The sequence below is a fragment of the Hyperolius riggenbachi genome, chromosome 7, assembly GCF_040937935.1.
Source record: "Hyperolius riggenbachi isolate aHypRig1 chromosome 7, aHypRig1.pri, whole genome shotgun sequence".
NCBI lineage: Eukaryota > Metazoa > Chordata > Amphibia > Anura > Hyperoliidae > Hyperolius > Hyperolius riggenbachi.
Window position 1 is genome coordinate 32,331,839 of NC_090652.1, and position 7,500 is coordinate 32,339,338.

A 7,500-nucleotide genomic window follows, 5' to 3' on the forward strand; every position below is an offset into this window, starting at 1 on the left:
GGTTGCATGCAAATTGAATTAATATTGTAGGCAGCTTGGAAATGTGTTAATCGTCAGGAAGTGTATTTGAATGTCCTACTTCCATGACGCTCACAATTTGCATAATAATCTGCATGAAAGCTAGAATGATGAGCATGTTACGGACCATGGCCGCAAGAGACACTTTCGTCAGACCCAGAAACTTCTCATTCTGCAGTTGCCATTTCTGCCACTGCATTAGACCCCAGCACATGTGTATTTGGCAGCAGATGTAGAAGCCCAAAGTTCTTCTGCTTTGCTAATTTGAGTGGAGGACTTACATTGTAGACATTTTGTAGCTTTTGCTGTTCATTTGCAGGATCCTTTAAAATACGTATCGGAAAAAAAAACAAATTTACTTTGGGTATGTAAAGAAAAGAACACTTCAGAAATGTGGTTGCTTGGAGGGAGCATGTGAACTTTCACCAAGTTACTACGATTCTGCAGCATAACGGGATATTTTGATTATTGTAGTTCTCTTTACTACTGCCTTGAGAGTATTGGTTTATGTAAAGAGATTAGAGAAAGAGCAAAGAGCTAGATCATATCAAGGGGGCACTCGGATTTGAACCAAGGACCTCTCGATCTGCAGTCGAATGCTCTACCACTGAGCTATACCCCCACGCTCTGTTCAGCTTTTCTGACCATTTTAAATAGTTTCTCTCATGTAGTCCATGAAAACATTTCAAGCGTTAACTTGGAGTTTGTTAAGGTTGGACAGAGTTAAATGATAACTCTTAGAGACTAGAGATGGTCAATGAGACAGTAATAAATCCAGGTTGCATGCAAATTGAATTAATATTGTAGGCAGCTTGGAAATGCGCTAATCGTCAAGAAGTGCATTAGACCCCAGCACATGTGTATTTGGCAGCAGATATAGAAGCCCAAAGTTCTTCTGCTTTGCTAATTTGAGTGGAGGACTTACATTGTAGACATTTTGTAGCTTTTGCTGTTCTTTTGCAGGATCCTTTAAAATACGTATGGAAAGAAAAAACAAATTTACTTTGGATATGTAAAGAAAAGAACACTTCAGAAATGTGGTTGCTTGGAGGGAGCATGTGAACTTTCACCAAGTTACTACGATTCTGCAGCATAACGGAATATTTTGATTAACGTAGTTCTCTTTATTACTGCCTTGAGAGTAGTGGTTTATGTAAAGAGTTTAGAGAAAGAGCAAAGAGCTAGATCATGTCAAGGGGGCACTTGGATTTGAACCAAGGACTTCTCGATCCACAGTCGAATGCTCTACCACTGAGCTATACCCCCACGCTCTGTTCTGCTTTTCTGACCATTTTAAATAGTTTCTCTCATGTAGTCCATGAAAGCATTTCAAGCGTTAACTTGGAGTTTGTTAAGGTTGGACAGAGTTAAATGATAACTCTTAGAGACTAGAGATGGTCAATGAGACAGTAATAAATCCAGGTTGCATGCAAATTGAATTAATATTGTAGGCAGCTTGGAAATGTGTTAATCATCAGGAAGTGTATTTGAATGTCCCACTTCCATGACGCTCACAATTTGCATAATAATCTGCATGAAAGCTAGAATGATGAGCATGTTACGGACCATGGCCGCAAGAGACACTTTCGTCAGACCCAGAAACTTCTCATTCTGCAGTTGCCATTTCTGCCACTGCATTAGACCCCAGCACATGTGTATTTGGCAGCAGATGTAGAAGCCCAAAGTTCTTCTGCTTTGCTAATTTGAGTGGAGGACTTACATTGTAGACATTTTGTAGCTTTTGCTGTTCATTTGCAGGATCCTTTAAAATACGTATCGGAAAAAAAACCAAATTTACTTTGGGTATGTAAAGAAAAGAACACTTCAGAAATGTGGTTGCTTGGAGGGAGCATGTGAACTTTCACCAAGTTACTACGATTCTGCAGCATAACGGGATATTTTGATTATTGTAGTTCTCTTTATTACTGCCTTGAGAGTATTGGTTTATGTAAAGAGATTAGAGAAAGAGCAAATATCTAGATCATATCAAGGGGGCACTCAGATTTGAACCAAAGACCTCTCGATCTGCAGTCGAATGCTCTACCACTGAGCTATACCCCCACGCTCTGTTTAGCTTTTCTGACCATTTTAAATAGTTTCTCTCATGTAGTCCATTTAAACATTTCAAGCGTTAACTTGGAGTTTGTTAAGGTTGGACAGAGTTAAATGATAACTCTTAGAGACTAGAGATGGTCAATGAGACAGTAATAAATCCAGGTTGCATGCAAATTGAATTAATATTGTAGGCAGCTTGGAAATGCGTTAATCGTCAGGAAGTGCATTAGACCCCAGCACATGTGTATTTGGCAGCAGATGTAGAAGCCCAAAGTTCTTCTGCTTTGCTAATTTGAGTGGAGGACTTACATTGTAGACATTTTGTAGCTTTTGCTGTTCTTTTGCAGGATCCTTTAAAATACGTATGGAAAGAAAAAACAAATTTACTTTGGATATGTAAAGAAAAGAACACTTCAGAAAAGTGGTTGCTTGGAGGGAGCATGTGAACTTTCACCAAGTTACTACGATTCTGCAGCATAACGGGATATTTTGATTAACGTAGTTCTCTTTATTACTGCCTTGAGAGTAGTGGTTTATGTAAAGAGTTTAGAGAAAGAGCAAGGAGTTAGATCATGTCAAGGGGGCACTTGGATTTGAACCAAGGACTTCTCGATCCACAGTCGAATGCTCTACCACTGAGCTATACCCCCACGCTCTGTTCAGCTTTTCTGACCATTTTAAATAGTTTCTCTCATGTAGTCCATGAAAGCATTTCAAGCGTTAACTTGGAGTTTGTTAAGGTTGGACAGAGTTAAATGATAACTCTTAGAGACTAGAGATGGTCAATGAGACAGTAATAAATCCAGGTTGCATGCAAATTGAATTAATATTGTAGGCAGCTTGGAAATGTGTTAATCGTCAGGAAGTGTATTTGAATGTCCCACTTCCATGACGCTCACAATTTGCATAATAATCTGCATGAAAGCTAGAATGATAAGCATGTTACGGACCATGGCCGCAAGAGACACTTTCGTCAGACCCAGAAACTTCTCATTCTGCAGTTGCCATTTCTGCCACTGCATTAGACCCCAGCACATGTGTATTTGGCAGCAGATGTAGAAGCCCAAAGTTCTTCTGCTTTGCTAATTTGAGTGGAGGACTTACATTGTAGACATTTTGTAGCTTTTGCTGTTCATTTGCAGGATCCTTTAAAATACGTATCGGAAAAAAAACCAAATTTACTTTGGGTATGTAAAGAAAAGAACACTTCAGAAATGTGGTTGCTTGGAGGGAGCATGTGAACTTTCACCAAGTTACTACGATTCTGCAGCATAACGGGATATTTTGATTATTGTAGTTCTCTTTATTACTGCCTTGAGAGTATTGGTTTATGTAAAGAGATTAGAGAAAGAGCAAAGAGCTAGATCATATCAAGGGGGCACTCAGATTTGAACCAAGGACATCTCGATCTGCAGTCGAATGCTCTACCACTGAGCTATACCCCCACGCTCTGTTCAGCTTTTCTGACCATTTTAAATAGTTTCTCTCATGTAGTCCATGAAAACATTTCAAGCGTTAACTTGGAGTTTGTTAAGGTTGGACAGAGTTAAATGATAACTCTTAGAGACTAGAGATGGTCAATGAGACAGTAATAAATCCAGGTTGCATGCAAATTGAATTAATATTGTAGGCAGCTTGGAAATGCGTTAATCGTCAGGAAGTGCATTAGACCCCAGCACATGTGTATTTGGCAGCAGATGTAGAAGCCCAAAGTTCTTCTGCTTTGCTAATTTGAGTGGAGGACTTACATTGTAGACATTTTGTAGCTTTTGCTGTTCTTTTGCAGGATCCTTTAAAATACGTATGGAAAGAAAAAACAAATTTACTTTGGATATGTAAAGAAAAGAACACTTCAGAAATGTGGTTGCTTGGAGGGAGCATGTGAACTTTCACCAAGTTACTACGATTCTGCAGCATAACGGGATATTTTGATTAACGTAGTTCTCTTTATTACTGCCTTGAGAGTAGTGGTCTATGTAAAGAGTTTAGAGAAAGAGCAAAGAGTTAGATTATGTCAAGGGGGCACTTGGATTTGAACCAAGGACTTCTCGGTCCACAGTCGAATGCTCTACCACTGAGCTATACCCCCACGCTCTGTTCAGCTTTTCTGACCATTTCAAATAGTTTCTCTCATGTAGTCCATGAAAGCATTTCAAGCGTTAACTTGGAGTTTGTTAAGGTTGGACAGAGTTAAATGATAACTCTTAGAGACTAGAGATGGTCAATGAGACAGTAATAAATCCAGGTTGCATGCAAATTGAATTAATATTGTAGGCAGCTTGGAAATGTGTTAATCGTCAGGAAGTGTATTTGAATGTCCCACTTCCATGACGCTCACAATTTGCATAATAATCTGCATGAAAGCTAGAATGATGAGCATGTTACGGACCATGGCCGCAAGAGACACTTTCATCAGACCCAGAAACTTCTCATTCTGCAGTTGCCATTTCTGCCACTGCATTAGACCCCAGCACATGTGTATTTGGCAGCAGATGTAGAAGCCCAAAGTTCTTCTGCTTTGCTAATTTGAGTGGAGGACTTACATTGTATACATTTTGTAGCTTTTGCTGTTCTTTTGCAGGATCCTTTAAAATACGTATCGAAAGAAAAACCAAATTTACTTTGGATATGTAAAGAAAAGAACACTTCAGAAATGTGGTTGCTTGGAGGGAGCATGTTAACTTTCACCAAGTTACTACGATTCTGCAGCATAACGGGATATTTTGATTATTGTAGTTCTCTTTATTACTGCCTTGAGAGTATTGGTTTATGTAAAGAGATTAGAGAAAGAGCAAAGAGGTAGATCATATCAAGGTGGCACTCAGATTTGAACCAAGGTCCTCTCGATCTGCAGTTGAATGTTCTACAACTGAGCTATACCCACACGCTCTGTTCAGCTTTTCTGACCATTTTAAATAGTTTCTCTCATGTAGTCCATGAAAGCATTTCAAGCGTTAACTTGGAGTTTGTTAAGGTTGGACAGAGCTAAATGATAACTCTTAGAGACTAGAGATGGTCAATGAGACAGTAATAAATCCAGGTTGCATGCAAATTGAATTCATTTTGTAGGCAGCTTGGAAATGCGTTAATCGTCAGGAAGTGTATTTGACTGTCCCACTTCCATGACGCTCACAATTTGCATAATAATCTGCATGAAAGCTAGAATGATGAGCATGTTACGGACCATGGCCGCAAGAGACACTTTCGTCAGACCCAGAAACTTCTCATTCTGCAGTTGCCATTTCTGCCACTGCATTAGACCCCAGCACATGTGTATTTGGAAGCAGATGTAGAAGCCCAAAGTTCTTCTGCTTTGCTAATTTGAGTGGAGGACTTACATTGTAGACATTTTGTAGCTTTTGCTGTTCTTTTGCAGGATCCTTTAAAATACGTATGGAAAGAAAAAACAAATTTACTTTGGCTATGTAAAGAAAAGAACACTTCAAAAATGTGGTTGCTTGGAGGGAGCATGTGAACTTTCACCAAGTTACTACGATTCTGCAGCATAACGGGATATTTTGATTTACATAGTTCTCTTTATTACTGCCTTGAGAGTATTGGTTTATGTAAAGAGTTTAGAGAAAGAGCAAAGAGCTAGATCATGTCAAGGGGGCACTCGGATTTGAACTAAGGACCTCTCAATCTGCAGTCGTATGCTCTACCACTGAGCTATACCCCCACGCTCTGTTCAGCTTTTCTGACCATTTTAAATAGTTTCTCTCATGTAGTCCATGAAAACATTTCAAGCGTTAACTTGGAGTTTGTTAAGGTTGGACAGAGTTAAATGATAACTCTTAGAGACTAGAGATGGTCAATAAGACAGTAATAAATCCAGGTTGCATGCAAATTGAATTAATATTGTAGGCAGCTTGGAAATGCGTTAATCGTCAGGAAGTGCATTAGACCTCAGCACATGTGTATTTGGCAGCAGATGTAGAAGCCCAAAGTTCTTCTGCTTTGCTAATTTGAGTGGAGGACTTACATTGTAGACATTTTGTAGCTTTTGCTGTTCTTTTGCAGGATCCTTTAAAATACGTATGGAAAGAAAAACCAAATTTACTTTGGATAGGTAAAGAAAAGAACACTTCAGAAATGTGGTTGCTTGGAGGGAGCATGTGAACTTTCACCAAGTTACTACGATTCTGCAGCATAACGGGATATTTTGATTAACGTAGTTCTCTTTATTACTGCCTTGAGAGTATTGGTTTATGTAAAGAGATTAGAGAAAGAGCAAAGAGCTAGATCATGTCAAGGGAGCACTCGGATTTGAACCAAGGTCCTCTCGATCTGCAGTCGAATGCTCTACCACTGAGCAATACCCCCACGCTCTGTTCAGCTTTTCTGACCATTTTAAATAGTTTCTCTCATGTAGTCCATGAAAGCATTTCAAGCGTTAACTTGGAGTTTGTTAAGGTTGGACAGAGTTAAATGATAGCTCTTAGAGACTAGAGATGATCAATGAGACAGTAATAAATCCAGGTTGCATGCAAATTGAATTAATATTGTAGGCAGCTTGGAAATGCGTTAATCGTCAGGAAGTGTATTTGAATGTCCCACTTCCATGACGCTCACAATTTGCATAATAATCTGCATGAAAGCTAGAATGATGAGCATGTTACGGACCATGGCCGCAGGAGACGCTTTCGTCAGACCCAGAAACTTCTCATTCTGCAGTTGCCATTTCTGCCACTGCATTAGACCCCAGCACATGTGTATTTGGCAGCAGATGTAGAAGCCCAAAGTTCTTCTGCTTTGCTAATTTGAGTGGAGGACTTACATTGTAGACATTTTGTAGCTTTTGCTGTTCATTTGCAGGATCCTTTAAAATACGTATGGAAAGAAAAACCAAATTTACTTTGGATATGTAAAGAAAAGAACACTTCAGAAATGTGGTTGCTTGGAGGGAGCATGTGAACTTTCACCAAGTTACTACGATTCTGCAGCATAACGGGGTATTTTGATTATTGTAGTTCTCTTTATTACTGCCTTGAGAGTATTGGTTTATGTAAAGTGATAAGAGATAAATCATGTCAAGGAGGCACTCGGATTTGAACCAAGGACCTCTCGATCTGCAGTCGACTGCTCTACCACTGAGCTATACCCCCACGCTCTGTTCAGATTTTCTGACCATTTTAAATAGTTTCTCTCATGTAGTTCATAAAAACATTTCAAGCGTTAACTTGGAGTTTGTTAGGGTTGGACAGAGTTAAATGATAACTCTTAGAGACTAGAGATGGTCATTGAGACAGCAATAAATCCAGGTTGCATGCAAATTGAATTAATATTGTAGGCAGCTTGGAAATGCGTTAATCGTCAGGAAGTGTATTTGAATGTCCCACTTCCATGGCACTCACAATTTGCATAATAATATGCATGAAAGCTAGAATGATGAGCATGTTACGGACCATGGCCGCAAGAGACACTTTC

The 7,500-nt window shown here is 39.3% G+C and overlaps 8 non-coding genes across 8 annotated transcripts; all 8 read right to left on the reverse strand.

The window, feature by feature from the left end:
- Positions 1-568: 568 nt before the first annotated feature.
- Positions 569-640, reverse strand: TRNAC-GCA (transfer RNA cysteine (anticodon GCA)). Its single transcript has one exon. It is a non-coding gene; the product is annotated as a tRNA-Cys (tRNA).
- A 572-nt stretch (positions 641-1,212) lies between these two features.
- On the reverse strand, positions 1,213-1,284 carry TRNAH-GUG (transfer RNA histidin (anticodon GUG)). Its single transcript has one exon. It is a non-coding gene; the product is annotated as a tRNA-His (tRNA).
- A 723-nt stretch (positions 1,285-2,007) lies between these two features.
- Positions 2,008-2,079, reverse strand: TRNAC-GCA (transfer RNA cysteine (anticodon GCA)). Its single transcript has one exon. It is a non-coding gene; the product is annotated as a tRNA-Cys (tRNA).
- A 572-nt stretch (positions 2,080-2,651) lies between these two features.
- On the reverse strand, positions 2,652-2,723 carry TRNAH-GUG (transfer RNA histidin (anticodon GUG)). The gene has a single exon. It is a non-coding gene; the product is annotated as a tRNA-His (tRNA).
- A 723-nt stretch (positions 2,724-3,446) lies between these two features.
- On the reverse strand, positions 3,447-3,518 carry TRNAC-GCA (transfer RNA cysteine (anticodon GCA)). Its single transcript has one exon. It is a non-coding gene; the product is annotated as a tRNA-Cys (tRNA).
- A 572-nt stretch (positions 3,519-4,090) lies between these two features.
- On the reverse strand, positions 4,091-4,162 carry TRNAH-GUG (transfer RNA histidin (anticodon GUG)). The gene has a single exon. It is a non-coding gene; the product is annotated as a tRNA-His (tRNA).
- A 2,162-nt stretch (positions 4,163-6,324) lies between these two features.
- On the reverse strand, positions 6,325-6,396 carry TRNAC-GCA (transfer RNA cysteine (anticodon GCA)). Its single transcript has one exon. It is a non-coding gene; the product is annotated as a tRNA-Cys (tRNA).
- A 710-nt stretch (positions 6,397-7,106) lies between these two features.
- TRNAC-GCA (transfer RNA cysteine (anticodon GCA)) lies at positions 7,107-7,178 on the reverse strand. The gene has a single exon. It is a non-coding gene; the product is annotated as a tRNA-Cys (tRNA).
- Between the last annotated feature and the right edge of the window lie 322 nt (positions 7,179-7,500).